Source organism: Phyllostomus discolor, chromosome 7 (assembly GCF_004126475.2).
Source record: "Phyllostomus discolor isolate MPI-MPIP mPhyDis1 chromosome 7, mPhyDis1.pri.v3, whole genome shotgun sequence".
NCBI classification, from domain to species: Eukaryota; Metazoa; Chordata; class Mammalia; order Chiroptera; family Phyllostomidae; genus Phyllostomus; species Phyllostomus discolor.
In genome coordinates, this window is record NC_040909.2 from 56,727,307 (window position 1) to 56,740,093 (window position 12,787).

Here is a 12,787-nt window from a genome sequence, read left to right on the forward strand (position 1 = left end):
TCACACAAATCCAAGAAACACAGAGAGTCCCAATCAAGAGGAACCCAAAGAGGCCCACTTCAAGACGCATCATAATTAAAATGGCAAAATTTCAAGACAAAGAGAGAATCCTAAAGGCACCAAGGGAAAAACAGGAAGTAACATATGAGGGAGCCCCCATAAGACTAGCAGATGACTTCTCAGTGGAAACGCTCCAAGCCAGAAGGGAATGGCAAGGAACATTCCAAGTAATAAAAACAAAAGACCTGCAGCTAAGACGACTTTATCCAGCAAGGAAAAAAAATTAAATGTCTCAATTAAAATAGAAGGCCAAATAAGAATCTTTTCAGACAAAAGAAGCTTCAAAGAATATATCTCCTCCAAACCAGCTCTGCAAGACATGCTAAAGGGTTTGCTTTAAGAGCAGGAAGAAAAACAGTGAGAGAGAGAGGAACACTGGTATGAGAAATGGCAATGAATAAGTACCTATCAATAATAACATTATGCAAATGGATTAAATACCCCAATCAAAAGACACAGAATAGCAGAATGGATTAGAAAGCATGATTCACATGTATGCTGCCTACAAGAGACCCACCTCAGAACAAAAGACTTACACAGACTGAAAGTGAAGGGCTGGAAACAAATATTCCAAGCAAATGGACAGGAAAAAAAAAAAAAAAGCCAGGGTAGCAATACTCATATCAGATAAAATTGACTCCAAAAAAAGAGCCATTAAAAGAGGCCCAGAAGGTCACTTTCATTTCATAATACTCAAGGGAAGAATCTGTCAAGAAGACATAAACATTGTAAATATATATGCACTCAACATAGGAGCAGGCAAATACATAAATAAAATCTTGAGGAACTTCAAGAAAGATATTGACAGCAACACAATAATAGTAGGGGATTTTAACACCCACTGTCAAAAATGGATAGATATTTCAAACATAATATCAACAAAGATATTGAAGCATTTAACAATGTCCTAGATGAAATGGACTTAACTGATATATACAGAGCATTTCATCCCAAAGAAGCAACATACACATTCTATTCAAATGCACAGGAACATTTTCAAAGATAGACCACATGATTGAACTCAAACAAGCCTCAATAAATTAAAAAAAAATTGAAAACATATCAAGTATTTTCTCCAACCACATAGGCCTGAAAGTAGAAACCAACCTCAAGGAAAAAAAATCCCAAACACTCAAACTCATGGAAATTGAATAGCATGCTATTAAACAATGAATGGGTTAAGAATGAGATTAAGGAAGGAATCAAAAAGTTTCTGGAAACAAATGAAAATGAATTCACAACAACCCAAAACTTAAGGGACACAGCAAAGGCAGTCTTGAGACAGAAGTTCATAGTGATACAGGCCTACCTAAAAAAGATACAGGCATTTCAAATAAATGACCTAACCCTACACTTACAAGAACTTGAGGAACAACAGCAAAGACAGCCCAGAGCAAGTAGAAGGAAGGAAATAACAAAGATCAGAACAGAATTAAATGACATAGAAACTAAAAGCACAATTCTAAGGATCAATAAATCCAGGAGCTTTTTCTTTGAAAAGATAAAGAAAATCAACAATCCTCTAAGCAGACTCGTGATAAAAAAAAGATAGAGGACCCAAATAAGCATGATCAGAAATGAAAGAGGAGAGATTACAACTCACACCACAGAAATACAAAGGATTGTAAGAAATTATTATGAAGAACTATATGCCAAAAAATTTGAGAAACTAGATGAAATGGACAAATTCTTAGAAAATATAATTTTCCAAAACTGAATGAAGAAAAAGCAGAAAGCCTGAACAGACCAATAACAGCTGATGAAATTGAAACACTAATAAAAACCTTCCAACACACAAAAGCCCTGGACCAGATGATTTCATAGGAGAATTTTACAAAGCATTTAAGGAAGAGCTAACCCTTACCCTTCATAGATTATATGAAAAAATTCAAGAATATGGAAGACTCCCAAACTTTTTTTTTTATGAAGCCAGTATCATCCTAATCCAAAAACCAGATAAAGACATAACAAAGAAAGAAAACTTCAGGTCAATATCGCTGATGAACATAGACACTAAAATCCTCAACAAAATGTTGACAAACTGTATCTAGCAATGCATTAAGAAAAAATCATACACTACAATCAAATGGGGTTCATCCCAGGGATGCAAGGATGATATAATATTTGCAAATAAATAAACGTAATACACCACATAAACAAAACAAAAATAAAAATCACATGATCATATCCATAGATGCAGAAAAAGCATTTGATAAGATATAGCACCCACTTATGATAAAAACATTTAGCAAAGTGGGAATAGAGGGAGCATCCCTCAACATAATAAAGGTCATATATGAGAGACCTACAGCCAACATGATAACCAATTGGGAAAAGTTAGAGCTTTCCCACTTAGATCAGGAACAAAACAAGGATGCCTGCTTTCACCACTCCTATTCAACATGGTATTGGAAGTCCTAGCCACAGCAATCGGACAAGAAAAAGAAATGAAAGGCATCCAAACTGGAAAGGAGGAAGCAAAACTGTCACTGTTTGCAGATGACATGATAGTGTACACAGAAAATACTATAGATTCTGCCAAAAAAAACTACTCAACCTAATAAGTGAATTTGGCAAAACAGCAGGATACAAAGTCAATATTCAGAAATCAAAGGCATTATTGTGCACCAACAATGAAATATCAGAAACAGAACCCAGGGGAAGACATCCCATTTGAAATAACAACAAGAAAAATAAAATACCTAGAAATAAACCTAACCAAGGAGGTAAAAGACCTGTACTCAGAAAACTACAAAACATTGAAGAAAGAAATTAAGGAAGACAAAACAAATAGAAGCATGGTACATGCTCATGGATTGGAAGAATTAACATCATCAAAATGGCCATACTACCCAAAGAAATTTATAGATTCAATGTAATCCCTATTAAAATGCCAATGACATATTTCACAGATATAAAACAAACATTTCAAAAATTTATAAGGAAGCATAAACGACCCTGAACAGCTGCAGCAATTTTGAGAAAGAAGAACAAAGTAGGAGGAATCACAGTACCTGACATCAAACTGTATTACAAGGCCACTGTAATCAAAACAGCCTGGTACTAGCAGAATAGACACATAGGTCAATGGAACAGAATAGAGAGCCCGGAAATGAACCCAAGTGTCTATTGTCAATTAATATTTGACAAAAGGAGAAGCATAAAATGTACTAAAAATAGCCTCTTCAACAAATGGTGTTGGGAGATCTGGACAGATACATGCCTTTAGAGGCAAAAAAATGAAACCCGATCACCAACTTGCACCATACACAAAACAAATTCAAGGTGGAAAAAGACTTAAATAGAAGTCATGACACCATAAAAGTCCTAGAGGAAAACATTGGCAGGAAAATCTCAGATATTCCACAGAGCAACATCTTCACTGATACATCCCCTAAAGCAAGGGACATAAAGGAAAGAATAAACAAATGGGACCTCATCAAATTAAAAAGCTTCTGCATGGCCAAAGAAAACAGCATTAAAATGAAGAGAACCAACTCTATGGGAAACATATTTGCCAATGACACCTCGGACCATGGTTTGATCTCCAAAATATATAAAGAACTCGCATGACTCTACTCCAGGAAGACAAAAAAAATTAAAAAATGGTCAAAAGACCTGAACAGACAGTTTTCCAAGGAGGACATACACAGGGCCCATAGATATATGAAGAGATGTTCAACATCACTAGCCATCAGAAAGATGCAAATTAAAACCACAGTGAGAGTCCACCTCACACTGGTGAGAATGGACTTCATAAACAAATCAACAAACAAATGTTGGAGAGGGTGTGAAAAAAGAGAACCCTAGTATAGTGTTGGTGGGAATGCAGACTGGTGCAGCCACTGTGGAAAACAGTAGGGAATGTCCTCAGAAAACTAAAAATGGAACTGCCTTTTGACCCGGCAGTTCCACTGCTGGGATTATACCCTAAGAGCCCTGAAACTCCAATCCAAAAGAACCTATGCACCCCAATGTTCATAGCGGCACAATTTACAATAGCCAAGTGCTCTGGAGGCAACCTAAGTGCCCATCAGTAAATGAGTGGATCAAAAAACAATGGTACATTTACACAATGGAATACTCCACAGCAGAAAGAAAGAAGGAGCTCCTACACTTTGTGACAGCATGGATGGATCTGGAGAGCATCATGCTAAGTGAAATAAGCCAGGCAATGAAAGACAAATACCATGTGATCTCACCTTTAACTGGAACCTAATCAACAAAAGGAAAAAGCAAGCAAAATATAACCAAAGACATAGAAATTAAGAACATTTTGATATTGATGAGGGGGGAGGTGGGAGGGGATAATGTGGGGAAGGGTTTTCAGGAACTACTGTGTCCAGGACACATGGACAAAACCAGAGGGGATGATGCAAGCAAGGAGTGGCAGGTGGGTTTGGCTGGGGTGACGGGGGAGTGGTTGGGGGGAAATGCAGACAGCTGTAATTGAACAACAATAAAACAATTATTTAAAAATCGTCTATACACACAATGTGAAGGAAAATCAGCAATTATTGTTAAATGTGTACAGAGTTTCAGTTCCCATGATGAATAGCTCTCGAAATGGATGGTGGTGATGACTACACAACAATGTGAATGTATTCAATGTCACTAAATGGTACACTTAAAATGATTAATAGGATAAATTTTATGTTACATGATTTTACCATAATTTTTTAAACTAGAAAACAACTTGAACTATATCAGCAACCTAGCAAGAAACATTAAATAATAAATTAAAGAAGTGGAGTACAAAACTTATATCAAACAACCTAGTGCTTTTTGTCTAAAATTATGGCTGGGAAAAGTGGATAGCACTATGTAAGTAGGTCTCATTCTTTTGCATCAGGATGGCAAGACCAACCAAAAAAGGGTGAATGTCAGGGAAGGGCCAGAGTCAGTGGCTGCAATGACACTACCACCTGAAGTTAGGTTGCCAGTACACTGTCTCAGCAAGAAAAAAAGTAAGTTTCTGGAATCGTTTCACTGAAAAAAAAAAAAAAAAAAAAAAAAGACAGAGCTGGCTATAGAAAAACAATTACATTAGGCCTTGAAAAAAAAATCAATACAAGTTATCCCAATACCCACAGCCCAACTTTGTAGTTTATTTAACAGAGTTTATGGGAGCCAAATTGAGGCAGAGCTCAGGAAACTAAATTATGACTATCAAGCTCACACTGGAGAGAAATAGAGCATCTTTACTAGTAGAACTGAAGACATCTTTAGTTGGAGAAGTAAGTTCCTGAGACTAAGGGGTATCCTTGCCTAGTAGAAGAAAGTACTCAAAGAAAAGATCAGAACACTAGTAACTGAGTAGAGTGGTATTTTTTCTCTTAGTTGGGGGACCTCATTGGCATTTGCTGGGGATGTATGATCAATACCTTCCTTGGTAGTGACCTCAAACTGACGTGATCCATGCTTCCTGAACCTCATATTTAAGTGAACTCATTTGGCAAAAGTTTTAATAATCTTTATTAAAGTAAAACTAATAAACAATGTACACACCCATGTGACCACCTCCCAGATTGAGATATAAAACATTTTCATTATATGTGAAAGTCCCCTGATGCTGCTTCACAGTCACTGTCCCTTCCAGAAGATAAACTCTATTTTACCTTCTGTCACCATAGATTAGTTTTTATTTTTCTTGAACTTCACATAGAATCATACAGCACATACATTCTTTTTCTGTTTGTTTTTTTATTGAACATATTGGCTTTGCAATTAATTCATATATCTGTATATATTTGTAGCTAGTTTGTTTGTTTTTTTATATTGATGAAGAGTCTTCCAAAGAGGAAAACATTACCAAGCATGATGGACCCTGAGAGGAAGATACAAACATGAGTAAGACATAGCATCTGCAGAGGACACAGAGATTGAGGGCTTGATTTTTGGAGTCAGAAAGATAGGTGCTTGAATACCTAGTGTTGTTGTTTTTTTTTAAGCAAAATAACAGTTTAACCACATCTGGAAATTCAACAAGTTAACAAACTTGAAATTAACTAAACTTGAGCATTTTTATAGCATTGAGTATTGCATATATTTTATTTACATTGAGAACAAATACTTTTTTTTGAATCTCAAGTCTTATTAGTCATGTGTACAAGCCCTAATTTAGTCTGTGTAAGGCATGTACACAACACAAATAATAATAATGCCACCAAAAGAGTGTCCTAACATCTGAATGAGATGGGACAAGTGAAGTACATAACACAATATCTGGCCCTTAGGAAGTTTTTAATCAATGCTATCTGTTATTGTTATTGTCATTATTACAACATTCACAAGCTAGTGAGGAGAAAAGACATATCATAACTAACTATGAATACAAAACAGATGATCAGAGGTGTTAGTATAGAGGCGAAATGTGCTTTGAGGATACAGAGAGAAATAAGAGATTAGTTTGGGCTAGAAAATACTGGTAAGATTTCACAGAAGATTCATAGAGAGTTGCACATCAGCTTAGAATTTAAGAAGTGCAGCTGTAATGTTCGTGATCAAACCTGCAGTAAGGAGCAACTTGATGTCATCAAAGAGCATCAAGTTTGAAACCCTACAGCCTTACCTTTCAATCTAGGCTCTCTCATTATTAGCCATAGGATTTTGGTCAAGTAATTTAATCCCTTTAAGCTTCAAGTTTGTCATTTATAAATGATGACAACTCCTAGTTCTAATAGTTATTGAGAATAAAAATAAATATTTATCAAACCTGGCACACTGTTATTCAATGCACACATTTTAACGATCACACTAACTGAGAAAGTAAAGGTCCAAACACACTGTTCCTCCTGGGGTGAGGCTGAGGCTTTTTTTTTTCCAAAAAGGACATATTATGACCAACAGGGTAGCATTTGCCTACAGCAATGACTTTTACAGTGGTTATAATGAGACATGAGGTAAGAAGCTAGAAAAATTCCTGGGCTAGTAGAATGGGGAAATAGACAAGATAATCAAACAAGGCCAAACAATTCAAATAACTTATAGACAGCTACTGAATCACAAGACCTTATCTTCCCCAACCAAGGACACTTAAGATCAAATGGTTTATATATCATCTCCCTAACCGGAGAATAATTAGGTTAAATCATCATGGTTGGGAAGATAAAGATCAGAGACCCAATTAGTGCCATTTGTGCCAGCCAAACCCAAGGACAGAGGAAGTCAGGGGAACAAATAAAAAAAAAACCCAATAGATAGCCCCAAGATAAAAAGTAAATCAGTGAAGCCAACCAGAGAAAAACCCCAAACTCCCCTATACATTCATTTTGATGCATCAGCACATTAAAAACACACCTGGAAAGCTGATGAATATTCTGCTGAAACCCTCCCCTAAGAGGTTAAGTCAGAGTGAGAACTCTGCAGAAAAAGATAAAGACCCTCAACACAAAGGATGCTGGTACAAACTCTCTCAGGAACATGCCCACACCTTTTCTTAAGCATGAACTTTTTACTTTCTTTCTCCTAAACTCTAAAGGTCCCCATGAGACTTGCAATTCTGAGAGCAGCAGGAAGTGGCAGGTCCTCCCTGGATTACCTGCCAAGGGAACCTGTGTCCAAGGCTCCCTTTTCTCTGACTTTACAGTGAGCTAACAGCAGCCCCACTTTGGTTTACTTCTTTACAAAAACGTTTCTAGGAACCCAAAGCAGAGCACTGCCTAGGCTTTTTCCTGTTGCTTCTTCTACCCTAAGCTCTTCCTCAGTTTCACTGTCTCCAGTTTTAACAAACACTCTCAAAATCACCAGGACTCTTGTTGTGAAATCTTTCCCACATAGAGTCAAGAAACCATACACTACTGGCCAGCCTGAGGCAGGCCCTCTCAGGGCCCAGTCCTGTCCAGTAACAATAAGACACTTAAAGGAATCTAGCAGTTTATTCAAATGGGGAAATGCACATATATATGAAAATGTTTGCATAATTCCATAAAGTCCAAGTTCTAGGACTTCCAAAAACATAGTTCATGGAGCTGCTGAGCTTCCAGAGCCCTCAATGAAAAACTTACCAGCAGAAAAAAGAACAAGGCAAACCATCAAAGGCAACTCTCTTAGAACCATCCTCCATAATCTATTTTATTTTGCTAAGTAGGGAGCAAGACAGCAAACCCAAGTGTGAGAGCAAACTGGGTAAAAACACTCTTCTGTGATTACATTTTTTCTCACTCAGTTTACCAGACTTCAAGCACTATCAATATTGTCTTCATCTTACGCTGCCTCAGACAGGTGGTCTTGTATGCTTGTCAGTAAGTCACATGAAGTTATTTGTCAAGTCCCTACTTGCCATCTATACCTTTCCCTTCCCCAAACTGATACCCACTTCAGTAAACTCAAGTACCGCCCTCCCATTGCCAGAGAATCAGATTGACTAAGGATTTTTTGTTCTTTTTTTTTTTTAAAGATTTTATTTATTTATTTTTAGAGAGGGAAGGGAGGGAGGGAGGGAGAGAGAGAGAGATCAATGTGCGGTTGCTGGGGGTTATGGCCTGCAACCCAGGAATGTACCCTGGCTGGGAATTGAACCTGGGGCACTTTGGTTCCCAGCCTGCGCTCAATCCACTGAGCTACGCCAGCCAGGGGTTGTTCTTTTTTTATAATGTAAGAATAACTGCAATTTTATTGTTTTTTTATTTAATAATTTTTATTGTTATTCTATTACAGATGTCCCAAATTTTCCCTCTTTGCCCTCCTCTGCCCATCCCAACTCCTGCTCCCACAGTCAATTTCCACGTTGTTGTCCATGTCCATGGGTCGGTCATTCATACATGTTCTTTGTCTAGTCCCTTCCTCTTCTTTCTACTATTATCCTCCTTCCCCACTCCCTCTGGTCAATTTCAGTCTGTTCCACATTTTCTTGTCTGTGGTTCTATTTTGTTCCTTACTTTATTTTGTTCATTAGACTCCTCATAATTATAGATGAGATCATATGGTATTTCTCTTTCACCAACTGGTTTATTTCACTTAGCATAATATTCTCCAGTTCCATTCATGCTGTGTCAAAAGGTAGAAGTTCCTTCTTTCTTTCTGCTGCATAGTATCCTATTGTGTAAATGTACCACAGTTTTTTCATCAGCTCCTCTACTGGTGGGCACTTAGGCTGTTTCTATCATTTGGCTATTATACATAAAGCTTCTGTGAACACATGGGTGCATATGTTCTTTTGAATTAGTGATTCAGGATTCTTAGGGTACATTCCCAGCAGTGAAATCACTGGGTCAAAAAAGGCACTTCCATTTTTAGTTTTTTAAGTAAATTCCATACTGTCTCCCATGGTAGCTGCACCAGTCTTCATCCCCACCAACAGCGCACTAGGGTTTCCTTTTATCCACATCCTCACCACCACTTGTTTGTTGATTTGTTAATGATGGCCATTCTGGCAGGTATGAGGTGATATCTCACTGTGGATTTTTTCATCTCTCTGATGGCTAGTGATGTTGAGCATCTCTTCGTATATCTATGGGCCTTCTGTATGTACTCCTTGGAGAACTGTCTATTCAGGCCCATTGCCCATTTTTTAATTGGACTGTTTGTCTTCCTGGTGTTAAGTCATATGAGTTCTCTCTATATTCTGGTGACTAAACCTTATCCAATGTATCATTGGAAAATATGTTCTCCCATATAGTTAGTTCTCTTTTCATTTTGATGATGGTTTCTTTAGCCGTGTGAAGCTTTTTAGTTTAATGTAGTCCCATTTATTTTTCCTTTATTGCCCTTGCCTTAGGAGATATATTGGCAAAAATATTGCTAACATGTGATATCTGAAATTTTACTTCCTATATTTTCTGCTAGGACTTTTATGGTATCAGGACTTATATTTAAGTCTTTTATTCATTTTTAGTTCATTCTGGTGTATGTTGTAAGTTGCCCTCATTTCATTTTTTTTCCGCATGTACCAGTCCAGTTCTCCCAACACCATTTATTGAAGAGGATACTTTTCCTCCACTGTATATTCATGCCTCCTTTGCCAAACATTAATTGACTGTAGAGACTTGAGTTTATTTGGGGGTTCTCTGTTCTCTTCCATTGATCTGTATGTCTGTTCTTATGCCAGTACATGACTATTTTGATTATAGTAGCCTTGTGGTATAGTTTGATATCCGGTATTGTGATACTTCCTACTTTGTTCTTCTTTTTCAAAGTTGCTGAGGCCATTCAGGGTCTTTTTTGGTTTCATATAAATTTTTGAAATATTTTCTCTTGATTTGTGAAGTATGCCATTTGTATTTTAATAGGAATTGCATTGAATCTATAGATTGCTTCAGGTAGTATGGACATTTTAATGATGTTAATACTTCCAATCCATGAATATGGCATATGCTTCCATTTATTTGTGTCTTCCTTAATTTCTTTCTTCAGTTTTCTATACTTTTCTCAGTGTAGGTCTTTTACCTTCTTGGTTAGGTTTATTCCTAGGTATTTTATTTTTCTTGTTGGTATAATAAATGGGATATTTTTTCTAGTTTCTCTTTCTGTGATTTCATTGTTAGTGTACAAAAATGCCTTGGATTTCTGAATATTGATTTTATATTCTGCTATTTTTCCAGGTTAATTTATTAGTTTGAATAGTTTTTTGGTGGAGACTATAGGGTTTTCTATGTACACTATCATGTCATCTGCAAATAATGACAGTTTTTCCTCTTCCTTTCCAACTCAGATACCTTTTATTTCTTTTTCTTGTCTGATTGCTGTGGCTAGAACTTGTACTATGTTGAATAAAAGTGGTGAAAACAGACACCCTGTCTTATTCCTGAACTTAAAGCAGAAGCTTTTAGTTTTTGTTCATTGAATATACTGTTGGCTATATATTTCTCGTATATAGCTTCTATTATGTTGAGGTATGCTTCCTCTTTTCTCACTTTTTTGAGTGTTTTTATCGTAAATGGGTGCTGAATTTTATTTTTATTTTTTGTATTTTCTTATCCATTGAGCTACCCTATGTCTTTTGATTAGATCATTTAATCCATGCATGTTTAAGGTTATTATTGATAGGGACTTATTCATTGTAACTTTCCCTGCATGTGTTTTCTCTCTTCCTCCCACTGTCTTTCTCTCTTTCTTCTCCTTTCTAGAGCAGCCCTTTTATCATGTCTTACAATGCTGGTTTTGTGGAGATATAATCTTTTAGCTTCCTTTTGTCTGGGAAGCTCTTTGTTTTGCCTTCCATTTTAAATGAAAGCCTTGCTGGAAACAGAATAAGAATATTACACAAAAAAGAAAGAGAATATGAGATATCTAAGTAAAGAAAAATGATCGTGAGAGGATAGGGAAAGGAAAATGGTGAGTAAGGAATAGGATCCAGGCTAATAAAGGGGAAAAAATAAAATTCTTAACTCAAGTAAGCAAAGTCAGGAAGAAAGCAAAATAGAGTGAGGCAGCAGCAGAGTAACCTATGTTATTTGAAATTTTAAAAATAGTGAACAAATAGGAATACCATTGAAGAAGAACAGCAATAACTGTATTATCTATGTCAAACAAGCCACACTTTACAAAGGTGGAAAGGAAATAAGAATATTATAAGAAGAGGAAAAAAAACTGAGTTGACTAAATGAAGGAGGAATGCTTTTGAGAGGATAGGTGGAGGAAAAATAGTAAGAGTAAGGAATAGGAAAACGGCATAGCATGTGGTAAAATAATATTTACAATGAAAATAAGAAAGGGCAGAATGAAGGCAAAATGGAGTAATACAAGGGAAGGGTACAATGTGAGATTTGAAATAACAATATAATAAAAATAATTAAATATAAATAAAAGAATAAAAACTAAAATACAAAGAATAGTGAATTAGTTGGAATACAATTGAAGCCAAAAAATATTAAAAAGCTATGTGAACAGAAGAAAAAAATTGAAAATTCTGAAGACGAGCAAGACAAAATTTGTCTCAGCAATTTGGTGTTTACGTTCTGACTTCTCATCTTGTATCCACCTCTGTTTTTATTTTTTATTTTTTCCCATCAGCTCAAGGTCCCAGGGTGGGTCCTCCAATTTCTGGCAACACCCCCTGTATCACCTTCACCTGCCTCTAGAGGGAGCTTCTGGTGCTATTGGGAAGATGGGATCCCTGAGTAACCCCTGAGAGGCACTGTTCAATCTTCTGGGAAAGTTGTGGGTATGTTCCCCTGCCTCTGCACCACCCATCTTGGTCTGTCCCAGCATATTTCCAATACTGTATAGTTTCTGATGAACTAGCTGTTGGTTTCAAGGGCAAGGCCAATTGGTCTGAGCCTTTCCTCCTTGGTTTTTTTGTTGTTTTTTTAAAGTATATTTTATTAATTATGCTGTTACAGTTTTCCCAATTTTCCCTTTTTCCCCCCTCTGCCCTGCACCCCCTAACCCTCCAGCCTTCTCCCACACAGCTTAGTTCATGTCTGTGGGTTGTACATGTAAGTTCTTCGACTTCTCTATTTCCTGTACCATTCTTATCCTCTCCCTATCTGTTTTATGCATACTAATTATGCTTCTTATTCCCTGTACCTTTAACCTTCATTTTCCCCCTTCCCTTCCCACTGAAAACCCTCCATGTGGTGTCCATTTCTCAGATTCTCTTCCTGTTCTAGTTGTTACTTAGTTTTTGTTTTTGTTTTTTTAGGTTCAGTTGTTGATAGTTGTGAGTTTGTTGTCACTTTACTGTTCATAGTTTTTTATCTTCTTCTGTTTCTTAGATAAGTCCCTTTAACATTTCATATAATAAGGGCTGGGTGATGATGTACTCCTTGAACCTGACTTTATCTGG

The 12,787-nt window shown here is 36.7% G+C and overlaps 1 long non-coding RNA gene across 1 annotated transcript; it reads right to left on the reverse strand.

The window, feature by feature from the left end:
* Positions 1-5,518: 5,518 nt before the first annotated feature.
* On the reverse strand, positions 5,519-7,401 carry LOC118501857. The gene is made up of 2 exons (XR_004904519.1): positions 7,360-7,401; positions 5,519-5,887 (listed from the first exon to the last, which is right to left on the reverse strand). It is a non-coding gene; the product is annotated as an uncharacterized LOC118501857 (long non-coding RNA).
* Between the last annotated feature and the right edge of the window lie 5,386 nt (positions 7,402-12,787).